The sequence below is a fragment of the Procambarus clarkii genome, chromosome 12 (genome assembly GCF_040958095.1).
Source record: "Procambarus clarkii isolate CNS0578487 chromosome 12, FALCON_Pclarkii_2.0, whole genome shotgun sequence".
In the NCBI taxonomy this organism is placed as follows: domain Eukaryota; kingdom Metazoa; phylum Arthropoda; class Malacostraca; order Decapoda; family Cambaridae; genus Procambarus; species Procambarus clarkii.
In genome coordinates this window covers 31,995,062-32,018,754 of record NC_091161.1, presented here as the reverse complement: position 1 = coordinate 32,018,754, position 23,693 = coordinate 31,995,062, and the positions used below count along the sequence as shown (strand labels likewise).

Sequence of the window (23,693 nt, the reverse complement as noted above, 5' to 3'; positions counted from 1 at the left end):
GGAGAGAGGGGGTGATAGCATTCCAAGAACCATATCAGACTGACACTGACCATACATTTAAAGAGGTTGCAGACACAACTCGTTAAAGCAATGGAGCAAAAGTCTTTAGGGAATGACCACAGAGAACTAGGTTTTCAAATAGGAAGAATAACCGCCTCAAGTCAGTCCTTGGGAACTGATGACAACTCCCAGACACTGTTATAAACATTCAGTAAATACTGAAATGTGTATGGAGGGAGATGTCAAAGTATTACATAATGAATATCATCTGAACCCGCCGCTGTAGAACCGCAGAAGGCCAGGGCAGACTGGAGTTCTGAGAGAGAAAGGAGCGTTATAAAGAAGATGAAGAGGCGTTTGAAAATCTAAGTGACAAGATTCAAGAAGAGGCTTAAGAGTAAGGAAAGGAGGAAGAGGAGAATCGGAGCTAACAGTTGAAAAGTGTGAACCCAGTTCGGTTTTGACCGAGACTGGATCTGCCACAATAGAACCACAGAGGTGAAGAACTGGCAAGACATCTGGAAAAAACTTACCCACTAACTTGCAGCTTTCCTCCCAGATCAGGGGCAGAAGGGTGTTAGACATAATAGTGGAAATAAAACATCTCCAACTCTCACTCTTAGTCGTACAGATGGCCCTATGGGCCACCACACTTGACTTCTGACGCAAAAGCAAAGAATCAGGCGTCCGTCAACATCGGTATTTCTTCTAGGCCGCACGCTTACAGAGGACAGCCTGAGCACAGGCTGCATTCCACCAGGGAACACACTTCTGTGCGCCCCGGGAGGTAGAGCGAGGAACAGAGCTGAGGGCAGCATCAAAAACTGGGCAGCATCAAAAACTGTCATGAAAGGAGGAGGGGGGCTCGGGAAAGAGGAAAATCAGAGAGGTTGGAAAGAGTAACACAAAGGTAAAGAGGTTCCAAACAGCCTTGTCAAACTTCCACCTAGGGAAAGAGAGGGGAGGGTGAAAAGAAAAGTGAGAAGGATGGGGAAAAGGTAACTTATGTAGGTCATCAAGAACCCGCCAGGTGAAATCCATATAAAGAGAAGATGAGCAGAAAGATCAATACAGGAAATGGTGGGAATCAACATGAGTGGGTTCACCAGAATTCACTAGTTATAAAGGAAGAGAAGTGAGCACAAATGGTTCAAGAAGGCGTCCCCGGGTGTTTGTCAGAATATCTCCCCAGAGGGTATGCTGACAGTTAAAATCATCCAAAAGGAGCACAGGCTCTGGTAGAGAGTCCAACAAGTGTTTAGGATCATGAAGAGAAAGCGTAAAATTTGAGGGGAAATAAACGGAACAGACTGTATACCATTTACTCACAAAGATACGGACCACAAAACACTGAATGGGCGACTGAAAAAGTTGAGGGATGAAGGGAATATCAAGACAGATCAAGAGAGCAGTCGAGTTATGTGCAGTAAAAGCTGGAGGGGAAAAGAGAAAGTAATAACCACGCCAAGTAAGTTTTATTGTTTTCTTTTGGGAGGGAGTTCTTTGGTGGTTCTACCTCTTCCCCTCACTTCATTACACACACAAATCACAATAGCGTGATGCTTCAATGAACAAATCCACAAGGGCCGTGACGAGGATTCGAACCTACGTCAGAAGAGGTAGAACGGCCTATTGACATAGCTAGAGTGCATGGGGGAGTTGTGTAAAACCCTGGTTTGTGTCTCGGAGAGGTTGCAGGATTCAAGTTCAGTAAAACTTCTGGTTTCAACTCATTTTACCATGTTGTAGCTCAGTCGATAAGGCAGCGTCTGGGATGATCTCGGACGTAGGTTCAAATCCTCGTCATGGTCCTTGTGGATTTGTTCATTGATGCATCACGCTATTGTGATTTCTGTGTGTTTTTGACAATATTCAAATGACTCTTATGCTGTATGAATCCTAATGTGCTTTATTAGATTTGATTTTTGTGAAAAGTCTTTTTGACATTCTGAACAGTGATATGGTTTCTCTCCTGTATGAATCCTCATGTGTGTTATTAGATTTGATTTTTGTGAAAAGTCTTTTTGACATTCTGAACAGTGATATGGTTTCTCTCCTGTATGAATCCTCATGTGTTTTATTAAAGATGATTTTCGTGTAAAGTTTTTTTGACATTCTGAACAGTGATATGGTTTCTCTCCTGTATGAATCCTCATGTGTGTTATTAGACTTGATTTAAGTGAAAAGTCTTTTTGACACTCTGAACAGTGATATGGTTTCTCTCCTGTATGAATCCTCATGTGTGTTATTAGAGATAATTTGTGTGAAAAGTCTCTTTGACATACTGAACAGTGATATGGTTTCTCTCCTGTATGAATCCTCATGTGTGTTATTAGATTTGATTTAAAGTCTTTTTGACATATTGAACAGTGATATGGTTTCTCTCCTATATGAATCCTCATGTGTGTTATTAGATTTGATTTAAGTAAAAAGTCTTTTTGACATACTGAACAGTGATATGGTTTCTCTCCTGTATGAATCCTCATGTGTTTTATTAAAGATGATTTTCGTGTAAAGTTTTTTTGACATTCTGAACAGTGATATGGTTTCTCTCCTGTATGAATCCTCATGTGTGTTATTAGACTTGATTTAAGTGAAAAGTCTTTTTGACATACTGAACAGTGATATGGTTTCTCTCCTGTATGAATCCTCATGTGCTTTATTAGATTTGATTTGTGTGAAAAGTCTTTTTGACATACTGAACAGTGATATGGTTTCTCTCCTGTATGAATCCTCATGTGTGTTATTAGATTTGATTTAAGTTTAAAGTCTTTTTGACATACTGAACAGTGATATGGTTTCCTTTCTCTGTGAACCCAAATGTGCCTTATTAGAGATGATTTTTGTGAAAAGTCTTTTTGACACACTGAACAGTGATATGGTTTTTCTCCTGTATGAATCCTTGTGTGTGTGTTATTAGCCATAATTTATTTTTTAAGTCTTTCAGACACATTCTACAGTGATATGACTTTTCTCCTGAATGGTCACTTATATAAATTTTGATATTTTTGAAAGTAGTTTAGACAATGTATTTATTTTTTTTCTCTAAATGTTTTGTATGCTATTATGCGAGATGTTTTCATAATATAATTTTGAACATTCAACACTGATGACATTTTTCTTTTGAATAAATATTTGTACAGTTTTCTTGATTGTATAAACCTTTACAGCTATTTGATCCAAAAAGCAAGTATTATCTAATGAAATATTCTACATTTCATTAGTTAAGTCTTGTAGACAATTATTACTAGTATTTGTCTCCTTTATAAATTGTTGTGTTCTTTATAAATCTTAGTAATATATTTGATATATTTTAAATGCATGAGCTTTTATTTATTACTAAAGCAAATATTGTTAAGAGATGCCAAAAACACTTGGACTGTCGGATACATAAATAATTCAAGTAACTACATTGCAATCAGTATAGAGTAACCAGAATAGAGCACACAGGTTATAGTGTTAACTCTGTTGTCAACAGATGGCACTCAATATCAGATAAGCAATTGGAATAATCTAACTTTTGTAGGAATATAAAGTAATTTAATTACTTGTCAAAGACACAAGAGAATGGAAAAAAGTTACAATATGTAAACCACTGGTATTATTCATAAATAGTAAGATAATATTGTGCTTATTATATTATAAAATGTGCTAGACATAAAATATACTCTACAATATTTCCTGTGAATCAGCAAGTGTAAAAGCAAACATACAAATCTACGTCTCCACATGCGTTCACCAGCAGGAAAGTTAAGTGTCCGTGTATAACTTTGTAAACATTACAAACAAATCCTGTGGCAATTTTTTTTTTTTTTAAGATTTAACAAAATGTCTTTGTATAGGAAAATTAAATATATTATAAATTTATTTATAATTATACTGATTTGTCATACTGTACATATAGCAACAGCAGAGAGGGATGGTTTATTATAAATACAGCCACAGTATTAAGATGTTTCACTACAGAACCTTATTACAAATATGACCACAGAACTGAGGAATGTCTTATTATAAATATAACCACAGAACTAAGGGATGTCTTATTATAAATATAACCACAGAACTGAGGAATGTCTTATAATAAATATGACCAAAAAACTGAGGGATGTCTTATTATATATACTATAACCACAATATAACCACAGAACTGAGGAATGTCTTATAATAAATATAACCAAAAAACTGAGGGATGTCTTATTATATATACTATAACCACTATATAACCACAGAACTGAGGAATGTCTTATAATAAATATAACCAAAAAACTGAGGAATGTCTTATTATATATATAACCACAGAACTGAGGAATGTCTTATAATAAATATAACCAAAAAACTGAGGAATGTCTTATAATAAATATGATCAGAGAATTGAGGGATGTTCTCTTATAAATATAACCACAGAACTGATGGATGTCTTATTATAAATATAACCACAGAACTGATGGATGTCTTATTATAAATATAACCACAGAACTGATGGATGTCTTATTATAAATATAACCATAGCAAGAGAGTCAGGTACAGTGGACCCTCATGTGGTTTGTCATTTGCAAAAATATACGTATGTGATTTTTACAAGAACTTACTGATCCAATGTACCATGCACATTGTTATTTTTAAATCCCCAATACAGTCATGTAAATATGTGAATAAATAAATAAATTCTGAGCATTAAGAACACTGATATATTATCTTATTTGGAGAGCCTTTTGAGCTTAAGAGCAAATTACCTAAGAAAAAAATCATAATTACTATACAGTATAAAGATTATTTATTTTAATGCTTTCTCAACATTTACAATGGCTCACATAGGAGAAAAAGTACGAAATGTTTTAAAACTGAAAATATATATTAAACTTTTTTATATTAGAACCTGATAATAAAAATAATTAATTTGAAAATCTTAAAATGTATTCTTGCCAAACAATAGTATTAAAAACAATACTGTACCACATACACAATGAGCTAATAAATATCAAGATTTTTATATTAATGATACACCAAATTTAATTTAAATACACATTTCCTTTGTTACCATAGTGCATGAGATGTTCATAATGCATAACATATTGATAATACATGTAGTCATTCACATGAGTGTGCTGAAGACAGTCTTACCCATTTACATGTAGTATTTCTTACACCAAAATGTGTTTCATAATGCTGCTGACAACATGTATGCAGTATATCTGACAGTGTGTGTGGAGGCTGACACTGCAGGTATTATTCAACACCACTGGGTCCTGGCACTGCAGGTATTATTCAATGCCACTGGTTTCTGGCACTGCATGTATTATTCTTCTGGTGACCGTAGGAGCTGTGAAAAAAAAGATTGAGAGATTACCAAGTCGTTTAAAGTCAACAAATACCAAATACAGAATCTTCGAAATCTAGTAAAGATTTCCCAAATAGAATTTTTTTTTTAATAATTCCAATACTATAATGGTTCTTTCTCCAAATAAAACAAAGATATACAGTATAGGTAAAATATATCAGCCAGCAGACTGCTAACAGGTACCAATCCCTGCGCACAGGAATCTTAGCAGATACAGTATATGGAAAATGGCAAACATAATTCCAATCTACAAAAATGGTATCAGAGAAGACCCTCTAAATTATAGACCCATATCATTAACAAGTATGGTAGTTAAAACATTAGAAAAAAATAGCTAACACCAAATGGGTTGATCCATTGTTGTTAACACAACAATGGGTAGAACACCTGGAGAGTACAATAATGACATAAAAATGGACAGACGGTATGGTTATCGAACAGGAAGATCCTGTGTAACAAATCTACTTAGTTTTTATGAATCACAGAGATTCTACAGGAAAGAGATGGTTGGCCAACTGTCTATCTGAACCTAAAAGACCAGCATTGATGTAATGAAATGCCATTTTCTGGGTGAGACCAGAGGCTCCCTAGAGCTATCCGGGCTGATATGAGCGTATTAGACCGTGGCATCAGCCAAGTGAATGGAGTTCTTAGGCCTAACAGGGCCCACAAACCAGAACCTAGGCCCCACCTCAGAGAGGCACGAGGAGCAATGGCCTATAGAAAGCCTCGCGAGGTTGGAAGCATTCTATGTCTGCCATCGACCGAGACAGGCACCCAAGAAAGGGTTTGTTTTGGGGTACCTACCTATCTGGTTAAAAAAATGCTACTGAAAGCCAAACTGTTGAGAAGAACTCTCCAAACTAAAAACTAACAAACGAGCATGATGTCACAACCATCTCCGTGCCGCTGTCAGTGCAGCTCCCCCTTCCGCAGAAGGGGGAATGGGGAGCTCCAGACCTCCCACACCAGCTATCATCCCCAAGTTCAGAGGCTGGATGTCAAAAACTGCGAAAAACCTCCGACCAGAGGAAGGGAGGGTTGCCGGGAAGACTCCGGGTCTAACCCAAAAAATGGCGTTTCATTACATTCAACGCTGGTTTTCTGGGGGAGCCCCTTTGGCTCCCTGGAGCTACTTAACCAAAGATAAAAACAGAGGGACTTTCCCGGGAGGTGGTTGCCACTCGCTCCAGGGACACCATCCAAGCGCCCAGTTCCAAGAGAAGCCGGACCTGGGACAAAGAAGTCATCCGAAAGCAGGAGCAATAGACCCAGGGGTTCAGATTGAACAAGTCCAGAATCTACCGCATTGTCTGCACAGTCTCTTTTCAGAACCGGAAACAGGTGGGAAACCGACCTGAGGGATGAGGACTTTTGTCGACACCCAAGCAAACCCACTCCAAGGTGACCCAACAGAGAGAAAGCCTGCCCTGCCAGCTCCGAGCCCCCCGAAGAAGGAGGGGCCACCCAATGCCACTGCAAGCTGCATGAAGCGACTTGAAAAGCCGACAAATCGTGGGACCAGGCGCGAGCAAACTGCACGAACCTCTCCCTCCCAATTGCCTCATCAATAGGATGACCAACAAAAGGGCCGAAGCCCCTTATGAAAAGCTGATAGATGAGCAGAGCGATTACCGCGCCAACCAGACGACATCGGCCCGGAAGGCTGTTCCGACTCTGAAATTGGCATGACCTTTTTGGGAAGAAACCCCACGGGCCCCCCCCCCTAAGAACCAAAAAGTCCGACATGGGAGGACAACTAGAAACCTCCGTTTGCAGAAACTGCACCATCGCATACTGTGCAAAAAGAAAGGGCAAAATGGGCAGAGAAAACCTAAGAGCCAGAGCTCAAGCAGATTCTAAGGATTGAGCAAGCACCGCCTGATGGCACCCAAAACGATAAGCAAAAAACAGAGACTCTGCCTCCCTTAGGATTGGCACAAACAGCTTCAACAAGGCAGCTGACGCCCGCACCACTGCGACCAATGCACCAGAACTAGGATCAGCAACCAACACCTCCATGTCCTCCTTAAGCCAGTCCGAAGACAGCTTGAGAAGGGAAAAGAAACGCAAGACCGAAGCCTAATGGTCACGGATGAGTAAATCCTCAGCAACCAGGGCAGCCGAAAGGGAGGGAACCTGTACGCAAAGTTACACAGGCCGACATCCCAAAGAAGGGCAGGGATGAACAAACAAGCAGTGAAGCGTTCAATCTCGCCCCCCGGGTAAACCTGAACAACCATCAGGGCCTCTCGCCACTCAAGCATGTGGGACCGACAGAACGTATGCCATGCTGCCATTGAAAATATAGGCTATTCTGCCAAAGAGGATGACTCCAGAACCTCGTAACGCACCCAGTAAGGAAAGGAAAAACCAATCACAAATGAGGCAGGATCCATTATTGAGGCACAATCCAGATCATGCAGGAGATGGCCTCGAGCCGCAATGGCCTCCCGCACCTAATGGGGCGCGATTCGGGAGGCCGAAAACCTCTGGAAGTGAGGGACAGAAGTACCAGAGGGATCCCGGGAAGGGGTTGATGCTATATCAAAATCGTATAGGGAGGGAGGGGATAAGAAAACCCCACCCCCCTACAACAACAAACCTCGCTCATAGGGTACCAACACCCAAGCGGGGTCAAATGGAGCCCAAGCCCCCCATGTCAACCCCTTCCTTGCCTTGGGAACCTCCACATTAGGACCCGGGGCCGAGTCGTCCTGCAAACCCTGTGCCTCAAGAAATAAGACAGAGTCCACCGGAAAAGTTGGAACAAACAGGGCCCATTGGTCACACCCAGAAGCACCGGCTGGAGAAAAAGGCTCGAATGCCTCCATTATCACACCAGAAGGAGCATCCCCTGAAACTGCTCGAATCTCACCACCAACTAAACCCTGCCCCGACTCTGAAACCCTTAGACACTTCAGAACTGGGTGCAGAGAGTCGAGGAACAGCAGGGGAAGGACAAGGGAGGCATGGACGAAACAAAGTTGAGGCGATAACAACCCCAAGTTCGAGTCCCTATATGCAAAACCGGGCAGGCTCAGGGCATCCGGGTTAGTAACCAACCCAGCGCACTGCAGCAACCTAAACCACACATGCAACGCCAAAGCTGCCTGCACCCGAGTATCAAGATCAGTGGATTGGATGAACTGGAGTACAAGCAAGGAACACCACTCGCAGGACTCCGGGTCAAAGGTGTTACAGACCCAACAGGCAGCATGAGGGAGGCACAAATTGGTGATTGTCACCCTGAGACAAGGGGACAGAGCAACCCTCAAACTCACACGAAGTGAGATGGGACCCAGAGGATGCATCCATCGGACCACAGAGCCCTAAAGGGGATTTCTAGGGCCCTTAGATGCTCTGCTAAGGGAAGCCCAGGCAAGATACTGATAACCGGCACCCCAAACTATCCAGCGAACTACTAACAGTTGAACCCTCGGGACGTGTACACTCACAGGGACCTAGTAGGACCACCAATTTATATAGAAGGGGTACCAACACCAAGGGGCAGACCCCCACCAGGCAGGAAACAAAAATAAAAGAAAACTCCCGCATGAGGGACAACAACCCAGGTGGAACATAGCCGATCGCTATAATCTGGTGAAAACTAGCTGCACAGTACCTTGTGCCCCTACCAGTGACAAAACAAGTGGTGCAAGAAACACCCCAGCTGACACCAAGGGCGGGCAATTACCGAGAAGCAAAAGATTCCACAGAGGCAGACCCCAAGCGACTTGTGGAAGATAACCCCAAGCCACAAGGGCAATACCTACTGGGCACCTAGGGAAAGGAACCTAAGGCATATGCAGCCCCGAGTACTTGTGAAATTACTCCTGGTTAACACACCACCACAGGACAGGACCACACCACAAGGCACAGCACTGTTAATGACTTGAGCACGATCAGGGCATTAGTCAATGGAGTTCAGCCTACCGGGGACCACAAACCAGAACCTGGCCCCCTCAGAGAGGTACAGGGAGGAATGGCCCTAGAAAACACCCCATGGTTGGGGGTTTTCCTTATCTGCCATCCAATAGAGTTAGGCACCCAGAGAAGTAGGCATAACAAAACAGACCCCACATGGTAAGAAAACTGCAACCAAAAACCGGAGAGGCAAAACACCCACCAGTCCAAAGTTAACAAGGGAAACAAGCAAACATCACACTTTGCCGTCGCACCACTCGTAAGCGCAGCCATCCCCTCCCTGCTAGGGTGATGGGGGAGCCCCGGACCCCTTGTGCCGGCTACCTAGCAATCTAGTTCGGAAGCTAAGCATCCAAACAATGCGAAAAAAAAAAGTCGGCAGGAGGGAGGGAGGGAGGGTGACTGGGAGCCTCCAGGGATCACTGAGAACTTTTTGACCTCCAAAAGCACTGCGCCCGAATATTGACCCAAGAAATGGCAAACATGGCAGCCAAAGCAGCAAACTTCCTAACGTCATGGGCGTGCGGACAGATAGCAGGTTGGCTAGACTTAACCACCATGCTGTACGGCCATAATAAATGACAATTCTGTGGTGCGCCGAAAATAAATTCTGTGCAAAAAATTATTTTCTCTTATATTGTTAAATTGTAGCCTCTGATCATGGTAAAATAAAATTAAATATTGTATGTGACATACTATAGCCATGATGGAGCTGAGAAGTTGAGCAAATTATGGGCGCTGAGCGATGAAGCCCTCAGGGTCACTAGCAGACGCCACCTCACTAGCCAACAATCCTTCTCCAAACATACAGTGGTACCTCGGAATGCGATTGTCCCTGTATGCGAGTTTCTCAGAAGACGAACAGGATTTCCTCGGAAAATATGTCTCGGAAGGCAAGGGTTACCTCGCAACACGAGTTTGTTGATACGTGTACAGGCCGACTGGAGCGTGGTGGCATGACGATCGCGCCTCAGTTTACCAGTGTCTCGTGTCCAGTGACTATCCCACTTGAATTCTTCACAAGGATTTACAGTTTTTTATCGTTTTTTTGGCCATTTGAGCATAAAAGTTGTCATTATATATCTTGCCATGGGTCTCAAGAAAGCCATTGGAAAGGTTCAACCTAAGAAAATAGCTGTGAGTAGAGGCAGTAGAGGATGTCCCTTCTTGATTAAGAAAATGTGTGAAGTATGGGAAGAACTACAAAGTTTTGTTGAAAAAACTCACCCAGATAAAGCTGTAGCAGGCCGTTGCATTGACCTTTTAAATGATAATGTGATGTCTTACTACAGACAAGTGTTAAAATGTAGGGAAAAACAAGTGTCATTAGACAAATTCTCAGTAAAACAAGCAAGTCCTAGTGGTATGCAGGCAAAATGTGCCAGAGTGTGCATACCAGTGAAGTCCTCACTGCCTGATGTGATAATGGAAGGGGACTCCCCTTCCAAACAGTAACTCCTCTCTTCCTCCCACCTCCTCACCATCTTCCATACGCCTACAGCATTCAACAGCAAGGTAAGTAATAACTTGAACATAGTTTTGTAGGTTTATTTAGATGAATTAGGTATAAAAATTTAGTTTGATGTGGGGTTTTTGGGGTAGTCAGGAACGGATTAATTCATTTCCCTTTATTTCTTATGGAAAAATTAGCTTTGGAATGCGAGTTTTCGGAATACGAGGCGTCTCCAGGAACCAATTAAACTCTTAAACTGAGGTATGCCTGTAATAGCCTACGCCACATACATGGTCTTGTATTTGTCGATATTCAAAAAACTTGTCAGTCTGACCATTTGTGAAGTTCCTTACTCTTTGTAAGGCTTCAGTATCATTATTATTTCTCACTTTACTCATTACTGTGTATGACAAAGGCTAGGTCCCAAAAAGGACTCGCCTCATTTCTCCATTGTTTTTTCCCCATTTAGCACATTTAGAAAACCCTTTGTTTTCTTTCCTTCAACCATTGTTTTCTTTCCTTCAACCATTGTTTTTTTCCATTCTAATATTTTGTAATTTATTCTGTGTACCTGTAATTTTCTTGCCAGTCTCATGTGGTTCCTTCTCAAAACCTTTAGCAAAATCCACATATACTACATTCACTGGAAGGTGGAAGGCCTTTGAGTAGCTGGTTACCATTTCCAAAAATGTGAGCAAGTTTGTAAGGCAGAATGTGTTTAACAATTCATGTTGTGCCGATTGTACAAGATTGTACACGAATCATGGTGAATGATTCCCTCCTGTGGATTCACTTCACGAGCTTGCAGATGTGTGAGGTTAAGCTGATCGGCTGGTAGTTTTATACCGAGCTCTCTGCCTTTTTTTTTTTTTAAATAAGTGTGACATTTGCACATTCTCAATCTTGGGGGGGACTACCTCTTGGTCAAGAGATCTTGTGTGAAGTAGTTTCAGCGGTACGCATAGTTCTTTTGTCAGTTCCTTTAAGACTGTTGGAGTTGATTCCCTCCACACCTCGGACTTTTGAGTCTTTTGGTGTGTCTTGAGTGCAGTCGCCCCGTCTCATTGCCTTAGATTTCTATGCATGTTTTTTTGTCAAAATGTTGCATTCAGATGTTACTTTATCTAGCGCCACTTGTGCTTTATTCATAAGTGAAGGACCTGTGATGACTACTGCTTTATCATCGGCATAGCTTAGTAATTTAACTCCTGTAAATGTCATAAAAACGAGGTCTACTATATAGATGTTAAAAAGAATAGGACTGAGGACTTACTCCTTGTGGAGTTCCATTCTCATACAAGTGTAGTCTTACACTTAACCTTTCAGCTTTACTCTGGCATACCTGTGACTAAGAATCTTTAATCGATGCTTGTATTTTTCTCTTGACACCCTTTTATAATGAACATGAGTAAAACTGCTTGTTAGCCTCCAAGTTCGAATGCTTTTTCTAGACCAAGGAAGATCACTATAACCGAACCCGAGCTGACTCTTCCTAGTAATGTTGCTGTGCAGTATCCAGTACCTCCTACTATAGTACAACCAAATTTATTTTTAGGCAGGTCTCCAGGCTTTCACAGTAGCCTCTAAGACCGTCAGTTCAGCAATTTTATTATACATTATGTCAATGAAATTGGTGTAATTACCAGGGTCTTTCGGTTTAGTAATAGGAATGATGTCTACTTTCTTCCAAGAAGTCGGTTGTTTGCCGAGCTCCCAAGATGCATTGATAACGTACACTATCCCTTGTTCTCCAGCAGGACCGGCGTGAGAGATCATTGAGTATGTTATGTCATCAGCACCTGGTGAAGTGTCATTGCCACCTTTTTTGGCTCTGATTAGTTCTTGTTTAGTAGTCACATTCGTCATTTGTAGCTATGCTCTTTCGAATGGCTGTCAACCTCTTCTGTTTTTCCTTTCTGCCTTCTGACCATTGCAGGAAGCTGGTATGACGGTTCTCCCGCAAGCTGGACAGCATGTCACCCAGCCTCCTGCAATGGTTAAATACACGCATGTTGTCGAGGTGGTCGATCTATCGTCGTTTTAATATCCCTATCTCTCTCCAAGACTACGATGTTCATTTAGAGTGACACCAATCAAGCCATCTTGCCTCCTTTAACTCCTTAATAACCAGTCTAGCTTCAGGTATCACTGCTCTTGGCCGAGTTCTTCCTTCTGGTGTGCGGTCTCTCTTGCCATGTTTTCTGTTGATTCTTGGGTTTTGTTCTTTAACTTTTCTCTAGAACCAATAGTTCTTTCGTTTTGTGTTTCCTGGAATGATAACTGGAATAGCTCTATTTCAGCAGCTGTAATGGCTTCCTGGAGATTGGTCTCTTATGTCCGAATCCTTGGGTGGCGAGTATGTAGCATGCCATTTTTCAACCTCGTCCTGGTATATATTCCAGTTGCCCTTTATTACATTCCACTATTACATTCCATTCCATCTTGCGGGTTGTGTAGGGGATCTATGTTTAGCGTTGTGATAGTAGCATATTGGTCACTGGAGATCACCGTGTCTACTTCACACTTCGCCTGATGTGGCAAGTTAATAGTCACAGTCACACTTCGTCTGTTAATCGAATGCAGTTGCGATTAACTTTAAAACCTCCTTGAATGTATGGGGGGACGGGAAGGTTCTCCAGGGTTGAGAAGTGTAAACTCAGGTACTTCTCGCAGAAGGTTAGCTAAATGGCTCTCATTTGCATTGGCTGGCATAGTCACACCTACCTCCTGATTATAAGCATTAATATCCCAGGTAATATTTATATCATGCATCTCCTTGACAAGCACTTCCTCTGCTAGTTTACATCTAGGGGCTTGTAGGCGTTATATACGAGGAGCTCAATATTAGCCATATTCACTGTTATTGCTAATACCTCTATCATCCCCACACGAAACGGTCTATTTTCTTGCTTGGTATGGTGTTACTTGATGAGGCTCATTAACCCTTCGTCCCCCCTGTTCATGCGGTATAATAATTGGTAACATCCAGCTAATTTGAAGGATTTCCTGGCTCGGTAGACAGTTTCTTGCAAAACTGTTACTTCTGCTTTTGTGCCAATTGCAGCTTCATGATGTTTGTGTTTTTTATTTCAAAGATATTGTTCTAATGCACATTTCGCAATGAACAGATAATGGTTTCTGTTGGTGTTGCCTTTCCTAGTAGAACTCCTCTTGTGACTCGACAACCATATTCTCCACTTCGTTAGCAGTGTCGTTGCAAATCGGACCAAATGATTGTTTATCGTGTCTCTTGTATTACAAGATTCCGTTTATCTTGATTCCCCATTGTTTCCTGCAGTTTGTTTGTAAATCTTGTTGGCCTGATGTCGTGACTACCCGACTGTTATTGTTTGTATGTCCAGGTGTTTGTCCTCTTGCGGTCAGTCATGTTTTGTACTGTTTCTTGTGTAACTGGTCTGCTGCATGATCTTCTCTATTATTACACAAGCGATTACTCGAGTCTTTTGTTGCGAGGCATTCCGAGTCATCTGTAAGCAATTGGTAATGTTCTCTGCCATGATCTTCAGTGTTTTTCTGCTGGACCTCCGTAAAACTGTAAATCTGACTCCGAAAGTAATTGTATTTTGTTCCAATGTTGTATTTCTGCAGTGGGTCTGTGCATTTTCTGATCTGGAGTTGCTTAAATTGTGTGATGAATTGTGTTCCATGAGCGTGGGTATCTTTTGAAGCTGTGCATGAGTGTTTCTGACGGTGTTGCTTTATGTATTGCTTGTCAGTGATTATCCTGACCTAAGTTGTCTGAACTTTTTCTTTCGGTGTGGTTGTTCTCCACCAAAGATATTTACTCCTCAACTTACACATTTAGGCTGTTGTGGTCTAGCTCGCCTTGTGCTTGGCTCTACAGTTTTTGGTTGGATGCCTCAGGGGTAACACCCTGCATCTCTCCTGCCCGGCACAGCGTGTTTGATAGTGGCCGTATTTCTGACACCTGAAGCAGCGCAGGGGTTCCGCGACGTATGGTTTGTCAATATATTCCCTAATTTCCGAGATTGAATGTTTTTGACGCATGTCCCATAACAGTCACCAGAACCTGACGTGTCACTGCTTTGTATATTTTTTGTGCGGCACAGTTTTGCATTCAAGTAAGTAATTATCAAAAGAAGGCACCAAACCGGGAAGGCTATGTAGCACCATCAAGTACGCAAAATAATCAGAGGGCGCTAAATATCACCAAGGATGCCAATACGAGAACAAAAACGCATAAGGCGAGCGATATCAAAAGTATCCGTGTCACCAAGAATTCTATCGAGGGACAGGTGACCGCGAGGGGCGGTCGGAAAGCAAGAGACACGCTCGTCCTGGAAGTCAGGACATTCAAGAAGGACATGCACGACCGTAAGAGGGACAATGCAACTAGGACAATAAGGAGCAGGGCGGCGCTCCATCAAGTGACCATGGGTTAAGCGAGTATGGCCAATACGCAACCTCGCCAGAGCTGTTTCCCACCGCCGGTTACGGTGGAAGGAGGACGGCCACGAGGAAACACAACATTTAAGAGTACGTAGCTTGTTACCAGTAACAGACAACCAAGAAGCCTGCCAACGGGTAAGGACTGAGGAATGGATAACCGGGTAAAAGTCGGAATACGGAATGCCTTTGCGTGAGATGGGACAAGAGCGGACAGCCTCCTTGGCAGCAGCATCCGCACGCTCATTTAAAGACACACCAATATGGCTGGGAACCCAACAAAACTCAACCGACTTAAATTTACTGTGAACGAGAAACAGCCAATGCTGGATCTCGACAACTACTGGATGAACCGGATTAAAGGACCCGAGAGCCATGAGGGCACTACGAGAGTCAACAACAACCACAAAGGAAGACTGACAACGAGAAAGCAGGAGGCGAAGAGCATAGAGAATAGCATAAAGTTCCGCTGTAAAGATGCTAGTCTCCGGAGGCAAGCGACACATAAGTGCGATCAGGAAAAACAACAGAGTAGCCAACACCGTCCGCTGACTTAGACCCATCGGTGAAGACAGAAACGGAGCGGGAGTGAGAAGAAAAGTGCTCGAGGAAAAGGCGTTTTAGAACCGTAGGAGGGGTAAAAGCTTTAGTGATACGGGTCAAGGATGTACAAAACCGCGGAAGAAGGACCCTCCACGGGGGCAAAGAAGGAACAACACGAGGAGAAACATCAGAAATACGAACGGAAAGAGAATCCTGTAGGCGAGATAACCGGACAGAAAGAGGGAGGTGGTGAAGAGGAACAGGAACCGCAGGAGGGGTAAAAGTTAAAGCACGACAGAGGCGAGAGGAAGGATGTTGCAAGGACCGCGCAAGATAGCGAAGACAGTAGCGATCACGGCGGTCCTGGAGAGACAGGAAGCCAGTGTCAACATACAAGCTAAGGATGGGAGTCGAACGAAAGGCACCAGAACTGAGACGCAACCCAGTATGGTGCAAAGCATCAAGACGGCGAAGAGTAGAAGGAGAAGCAGACGAGTAAGCAGGGCAACCATAATCGAGCTTAGACAGGACGAGAGAGGAATGTAAAGCAAGGAGAGTGCGCCTATCTGCCCCCCAAGAAGTATGGGACAAGACCCGAAGGAGGGTAAGGGCCTTAGAGCACTCAACACGGAGGTAAGAGATATGGGGAGACCAAGACAAACGAGTGTCAAGGAATAACCCCAAAAGCTTCGTGGAATCTTTGTATTCAAGGGGATGACCATAAAGTGACAGAGGGACGAAGAACAACCCGTTTCCGCGTAAAAGTCATGGCACAAGTCTTAGAAGTAGAGAACTTGAAGCCATGACATGTGGCCCAAGACGACACGGCATCAATGGCAAGTTGAAGCCGGCGTTGAAGGAGAGGCGAATCATCACCCTGACAACAAAGGGTATGATCATCGACATAGAGAGCGGAGAAGACACCAGAAGGAAGAGAGGAAAGAAGACCATTGAGGGCAACCAGAAAAAGAGTAGTGCTCAGAACACTACCCTGGGGCACACCTTCGTATTGCTGAAAAGAGGGAGAGAGAGCGGTACCAAGGCGCACACGAAAGGAACGACGAGAGAGGAAGCTGCGGAGAAAGAGGGAGATGACCACGAAGGCCAAAAGAATGAAGTTGAGATAGGATATGATAACGCCAAGTGGTGTCGTAAGCCTTTTCTAGGTCAAAAAGGACGGCAACAACGGAGGTCTTCGCAGCAAAAGCAGTACGAATATAGACCTCCAAGTTCACCAGGACATCTGTCGTGCTGCGGCACTTGCGGAAACCAAATTGAGAAGGGGAGAGGAGGTGATGGTGTTCCAGGAACCACATTAGACGAACGTTAACCATACGTTCAAAGAGTTTGCAGACACAACTTGTGAGAGCAATAGGGCGAAAGTCCTTAGGGGAAGTACCCAGAGACCCCGGTTTGCGAACAGGGAGGACAACGGCATCGAGCCAGCCCTCAGGGACTGACGACGACTCCCAGATCCGATTATACAGACTCAGTAAATACTGAGACGTGCTCGGAGGGAGATGGCGAAGCATCTCATAATGAATACCATCGGAGCCCGCCGCCGTAGAACCGCAGAGGGCCAGGGCAGAACGAAGTTCAGAGAGAGAGAAGGGATCATTATAGGGAAGCTGAAGATGAGTGCAGAAATCTAAAGGACGAGACTCAAGGACAGGTTTACGAAGAAGGAAAGATTGGGGAAGATGAAGACCAGAGCTAACAGAAGAAAAGTGGGAACCCAGTTCGGAAGCGACCTGCAACGGGTCCGCCACAAGAGTATCATGGAGGTGAAGGACCGGTGAAACATCGGAAACGAACTTACCCGCTATCTTGCGGATACGCTTCCAGATCTGGGCCAGAGGGGTTTCGGACGTAATTGTTGAGACATAAGATGCCCAACATTCACGTTTAGCCATACGGATGGCCCTACGGGCCACCGCACTCACTTTCCGAAAGAAAAGAAAAGAATCGGTCGTCTGCCTACGGCGGTGCCTCTTCCAGGCTGCACGCTTACAGCGGACAGCCCGAGCACAGTCTGCACTCCACCAGGGAACGCACTTCCGTGGACCCCGAGAGGAAGATCGAGGAATAGAGCGGAGGGCAGCGTTGAAGACAGTGTCATGAAAAAGGAGGAGAGCGCGAGAGAGGGGCAGAAGGGAGAGGCCAGAGAGAGTAGCACTGAGGGAAAATAGGGTCCAGTCCGCCTTAGCAAACTGCCACCTAGGGAAAGAGAGGGAAGGGCGAAAAGAGAAAAAGGAAACAAGGATGGGGAAATGATCACTTCCATGGAGGTCATCAAGAACCTGCCACGTGAAATCTAAGTAAAGAGAAGAAGAGCAGAGAGAAAGATCAAGACAAGAAAGGGTGCGAGTCCGAGAGTCCAAATGAGTGGGCTCACCAGAATTCAGAAGAGACAGGGAAGAAGAGAGGAGAAACGGCTCAAGGAGGCGACCCCGGGTATTCGTCAGAACGTCACCCCAAAGAGAATGACGACAATTGAAGTCACCCAGCAGGAGCACAGGCTCCGGCAAGGAGTCTAGGTGGTGTTTCAAATCAGGAAGAGAGAGCAGGACACTCGGGGGGAGATAAATGGAACAAACTGTGTACCATTTCCCCACAAAGATACGAGCAGCAGAACAATGGAGAAGCGAAGGAAAAAGTAAAGGAACAAAGGGAACATCAGCCCGAATCAAGAGAGCAGAAGAATTAGAAGCCCCAGCAATGGCTGGGGGGGGGGGAGAGAAAGGAATAGCCACGAAAACGCCCAGGACGAGCACCAAGCATTGGCTCCTGGAGACAGACACAAAGGGGCGAAAACCGCGAAATCAGAAGTTGGAGTTCGAGGAAATTGGCGTAATAACCTCGAACGTTTCATTGAAGAATGGACAACGACGAGAAAAAGGACAAAAACAGAGAACAAGGAAGAAACAAAGGCGAAAGAGCAACAGAGCACGTTAAAGAATATCAGGGTCGGGATCAGGGTCAGCAAAGTCAGGGTTAGGGGGCATGGGTAAACTGAGCAAAGACGGAGGGAAGGAAACGGGAGAACAGATCAGAGGCGGGCGGGCAGGGTCCGGAGGAGGAGGAGGAAGAGGAGGAGACAACGGAGAGGAGCAGTCAAGGACAGCAGCAGGAAGAGGGGGAGTAGAAAGAGGGGAGCGCACCCCAGCAAGAGCAGCAACCGAAAGGGAAGCAGGGGCCAAAGAAACCTCCATAGCAGGAACAGGGGGCGCAAGCACTGAAACGGGAGGGGAAGGAGCAACAGAGCCAGAAGGAGGAGCTGAGGAAGAAAGCGAAGCCTTCTTACCCGCCGGGGAAGAGGAAGGAGAGGAGCCAGGCTTACGCTTCTGACTTAAAGAGACCGGTGTCCCAGCAACTACGTACCGGGCAACGGATTCCAGTGTCTCAACAGGAGAAGCCGAACGAGAGCACACACGACGGCCGTTAGGAGAGCGATGGACATCCGCCCGCACCGACAGGCGGTGGGGAGAGCCGATAGATGGAGGAAGAGGATGGGAAGGAGGATCGGAGGGGGACGGGGAAGGAGGATCGGAGGGGGACGGGGAAGGAGGATCGGAGGGGGACGAGGAAGAAGACACAGAAGACATGACAGACCGGGTAGAAGGATGGGGGAACCCCAGACAGGACCAGGAGGAGGATCCTTCGGGAGAGAACCCAAAGGGACAGAGGAGGGGGCAGTGGGCGCATCAGGGTCCAAGGCCCGGAAACGGTTGTGAGTCTGAGGAAGGCGGGAAGGGCGAGGAGAGGAAGAGCGCAACACGCGAGCATAAGAGATATTAGCATAAGGCGGGAGCCGGCGAACCTGGCGCCTCGCCTCAGGAAAAGATAAACGCTCCCGGTGCTTCAAGTTGAGGACGGCTGCTTCAAGCTTGTAATAGACACACGCACGGGAGAAGGTAGGATGGGCCTCACCGCAGTTGAGGCAACGAGCCTGGGGAGAAGCGCACTCCGACTTGGAGTGACCTTCGCCACCACACAAAGGACAGAGAGAGACAGTCCCGGAGCAGCGGAGGGCACCATGCCCAAACCTCCAGCACTTGTTGCAGAGCCGAGGAGAAGGAATGTACTCCTGGACAGAGCACCTGGCACCAGCAAGAATGACAGAGGGTGGAAGGGTCCTACCATCAAAGGTAATCTTCACAACCCGGAGGGGTTGACGGCGACTACCACGAGGGGGACGAGTAAACGTGTCCACGTGGAGAATAGAATGGCCCTGGGCAGCGAGGATATGTCGAATATCGTCGTGGCAGTCGCGCAGGTCCCGAACACTGGTCGCAACATGGGGCGGGAGCAAAATAGTGCCAACACTGGCATTCAACTGAGCGTTCTTCGAGACCCGAACGGGGGTCTCGCCAAGGCAGGATAAGGCAGCCAAGCGGGAAGCAGCATCCTGAGAAGGAGCAGCAACGACACGTGTACCGAGACGAGTGGGGTTGAAAGTAATGGAGGCATCCACGGAATCAATGAGATGTCGATGGAGGGAGAAATCGTCAGGAGGCGCAGAATCAAGAGGGAGGAGATCAAAATATTTGGCCCACGAAGCGGGACCAAACAAGGCTTGATAGGTAGCAGAACTGGAAGGAATCGAGCGAGGGCGGCCGTGACGAGGACGGCGGTGAGAACACCCAGAGAGAGAGGGGTTAAAAGGCGCAGTAGTTACAACTAGAGAAGGAGCCGCGCCAGGGGACGAGGTAGTCACCACTGGGGGCTTGGGGCTCGACCCAACCACAGAGGAGGGAGGGGAGCCAGAGGAAGGAGTCAGAGAGGCCAAAGGAGGAGCAAGGTCGGGGCCCAATGCAGCGGAGGCTACAGAGCCCGGTCTTCCAATACGGACCGACTCGGGGGCTTGGTCGCCCACCCCACGAGCCTGAGAAGGTAAACCAGAAGAAGCCGATAACAGGGGTTATCATCTTGACGAAAAGAAGAATTCACTCACGAATGTGCCCCCACACCCACCATGGAGGCACAATTAGAGGCAGGACACCCAACAAGAAGCTATCGCCGATCTTGTCGGGGCCTCCTAGGGGTGCGTCGTGAGTATACGCCCCACAAACGCCACCTTAAGAAACCGACAGTCCGTCGAGATCGGGTTCAGTGACGAAGTGGGGATTGACAATAAAAGGTTCCCCTCGCTCTCGACGTCGGGTACTGCAGTTCTACGGGTGCAAGAGTATGCCTCCTCAAGCACCCGGGCGTCAAAATAGAAGAAGTCCAAGGGAAGAACCAGAACGAGCAAAAGGTCGGCAGGAAACGACAAGCAGATAGAAGAGGGGGGAGAAAAACGAAACAGAAGGAAAAGGAAAAGATGCCCAGCAGAATTGGAGAGGACGGCAGCAGGAGCACAAGGCTAGAAAAGGACAGAGGACTGTCCCAAGGAGCATCACACTCCGGCAGCCGCCCACTAAGCCCCCACACGGCGACAACGAGCTGAGCGGGGAGGGGGGTTTTGCATTCAAGATTTGCCTGTGTTCTAGTTTTGGATCCAGTGTAAAGACGACTATATATCCCAACAGCCCAACTTGTGCGTCTTTCTTAAGGGTCCAGCTTTCCGAAGCCTTCAGGTTTTCTTTACAGGAATGTTACCGTTTCCAGGTAATTTGCAGTCTTTTGGTCTGGTTGTGTCATTATAATTTATCCTTTCACGTTGACAGTGATGGAAATTTTGAACTCTGGTTGCATCTTCTATTTCAGTTACTACGTCATATCCTGTAAGAAAGTTTTCTATAAGCATTATAGGTTTTGAATTTTGCAATTCTAAGTCTGCGATTTGGGAAGCTTTGCAGAGTTTGATACTCTTTATTTTTGGTTTTGACTGGTGCTGTCCTCTCTAGGGTACATTATGTCTGGATTCTTGCTGGTAGAAGTGCTTCGTGTAGCCTCGATAGTCGTTCTTTTCTCTATTCCTCTTCTGTGAACTGCCCCTTCTCATTGTCTGAAACCTGCTTATATTTCCTCTTTCTCCTCTACTTCCTTTTGACGTCTCCCAGTAGTGAGAGCCGATTCACATTCCTACCTAATGTCTGAGACAATCCTAAGTCAAGAAAAATTTATTTCCCTTCAACGACGGTCTTAATTAATTAAAATAATTTTCCCAAGTGGAATCAGGTATACTTAACACTTAGTTGAGCTGTTTGGCCTAAATTTTACCGTCAAGCTCAGTACACCTTTTAAGGTGTGGCACAGCGCACCTGCTCAGTGATACGGCCCTCACACATACGAAAATAACAGATCATTGGGAGTCGGGCGACCAGACTACTGTGGTAATAGTGGGGGTCGCCTGCATACTGGGGTGTGTGCAAATCTAGACAGGTGGACAACATATTTGACAACGGTATTTATCCAAGAATTGCAGAAGAAAACTGCAACGTTCCTTCCAAACAACAGTGTGGCACGCACTCCTGGCGGGCAAACACAAGAATACAGTCAACATGTTACATCAACAACTGAGTCTGGGTATTGATGGTTTGTTCCTCACAAAACTGCGAGGATTTGAGCTGATGGTTGCTCATAATCTGAAGTTTTCCAGACAACAAACCCGTGTGCGGCCTGCTGTACCAGTGGCGCCGGCGGCGAGTCTCATGGCTGGTGATCGGCTCATCCTAGTAATGTAGGTCATTATGAGCTTTCTCCACAGCCTATGTTCTTAGTTACGACTACCTCTCACCTGACGCTTCACTACTCGTAATTTATATTATATCTTCGTTCAATTCTTAATGGATAGACCAAGTTATTATAAAATATTTGTAGGAGGTCTTCGCTTTCACACATACCAAACCTGCTTAATCCCTCCAAATTATTAAAGATCTAGAACACGCACTCCTGGCCGACAGACACACGTATGCAATCAACATGTAACATCAACAGCTGTGGAAATCCCTTTACTTGTATCACTGGAGATTGCTGCGAACCCAGAATGTTTCGTCTGAGAACATTTAATACGAGAACATTACGATGCTATGCATGGATTGTCTACCAGAGTAGCGAGGGGAGCCAGGTACCATATTCTTACACGTGTCCCCGACTGTGTACGCCACCAGTAATCTCGAGCAGCTTCAAGCCTCAGTACTACAGGTACAAACGTTACCATCATCCTCCTGGTGGTTCCTGAACCTCGGGCAGCTGTAAGTGCTTGACCGCAGTGGTTACCCATCTGTGGTCACAGCCACCATCTTGTGTAAATAATTACACATGGATGTGGATTAGATTTTCAAGAACGTATTATTTGTGTGTTGAATTGTCTTCCACTGCGACTTGTCCATGCATCATAGTCCACATAAATGTGACTGTCAGTACCTGAACCGGTTGAAGGACGAATCTTGGAGACGAAGTCTACCTGACCAATCACTGGCGTGTCCGAACACTGGACGAGTTGTCCTCAGGAGACAAAGTATAGCGGAAATATTTATCAAAGCATATTTGAACACTTTGTATAGTATTAAATGTTCTTTGTTATACATAGTTGATATCAGTATCTTGACGAACTTTTGTACATCGTTGAAATTTGGGGAGAGAAGCTATATTAATGAGGCAAGTCCAAGTGTTAAGAAAAGCTTCCCCTCGAGAGGGTTGAGTTCCCACCCAGTTGGATATGTACCTCTGATACACAGAGCAATGACACGTACGTGATGTATTAATGAGAATAAGTAGCCGTGATGAGGATTCGAACCTATGCGCTGGGCATTTCCAGGCACACGCACCATAGAACTAGGCCATGAAATGATCAAAGGATTGCTACCTTGGGTTCTACTGAACCTTCTAGGCTTCAGTGGAAGCCGCTGAAACCCGCGATAGATCTGAAGAATCTCAGGGTGCTATCGTTTTACCGTGAAGTGGCTTGGTTGTCTGGGGCGTGTGCCTAGGAATGTCCAGCGCTTAGGTTGCCTGTGCGCACGAGGGCTTTTTAAGTTACAGATTTTCATTTTGAGATCAAACACGCATTGTTATGTTACTTCTCAAATTAAAGTGTTCGTTTCTACATCGGAGATT

At 45.1% G+C, this 23,693-nt stretch overlaps 1 long non-coding RNA gene across 1 annotated transcript in view; it reads right to left on the bottom strand.

The window, feature by feature from the left end:
• Positions 1 to 3,537: 3,537 nt before the first annotated feature.
• LOC138363895 (uncharacterized) overlaps positions 3,538 to 23,693 on the bottom strand; it is a 45,387-nt gene continuing 25,231 nt past the window's right edge. The window contains exon 2 of the long non-coding RNA XR_011228237.1: positions 3,538 to 5,320. This is a non-coding gene — a long non-coding RNA (uncharacterized lncRNA). The remainder of the gene's footprint in view (positions 5,321 to 23,693) is intronic.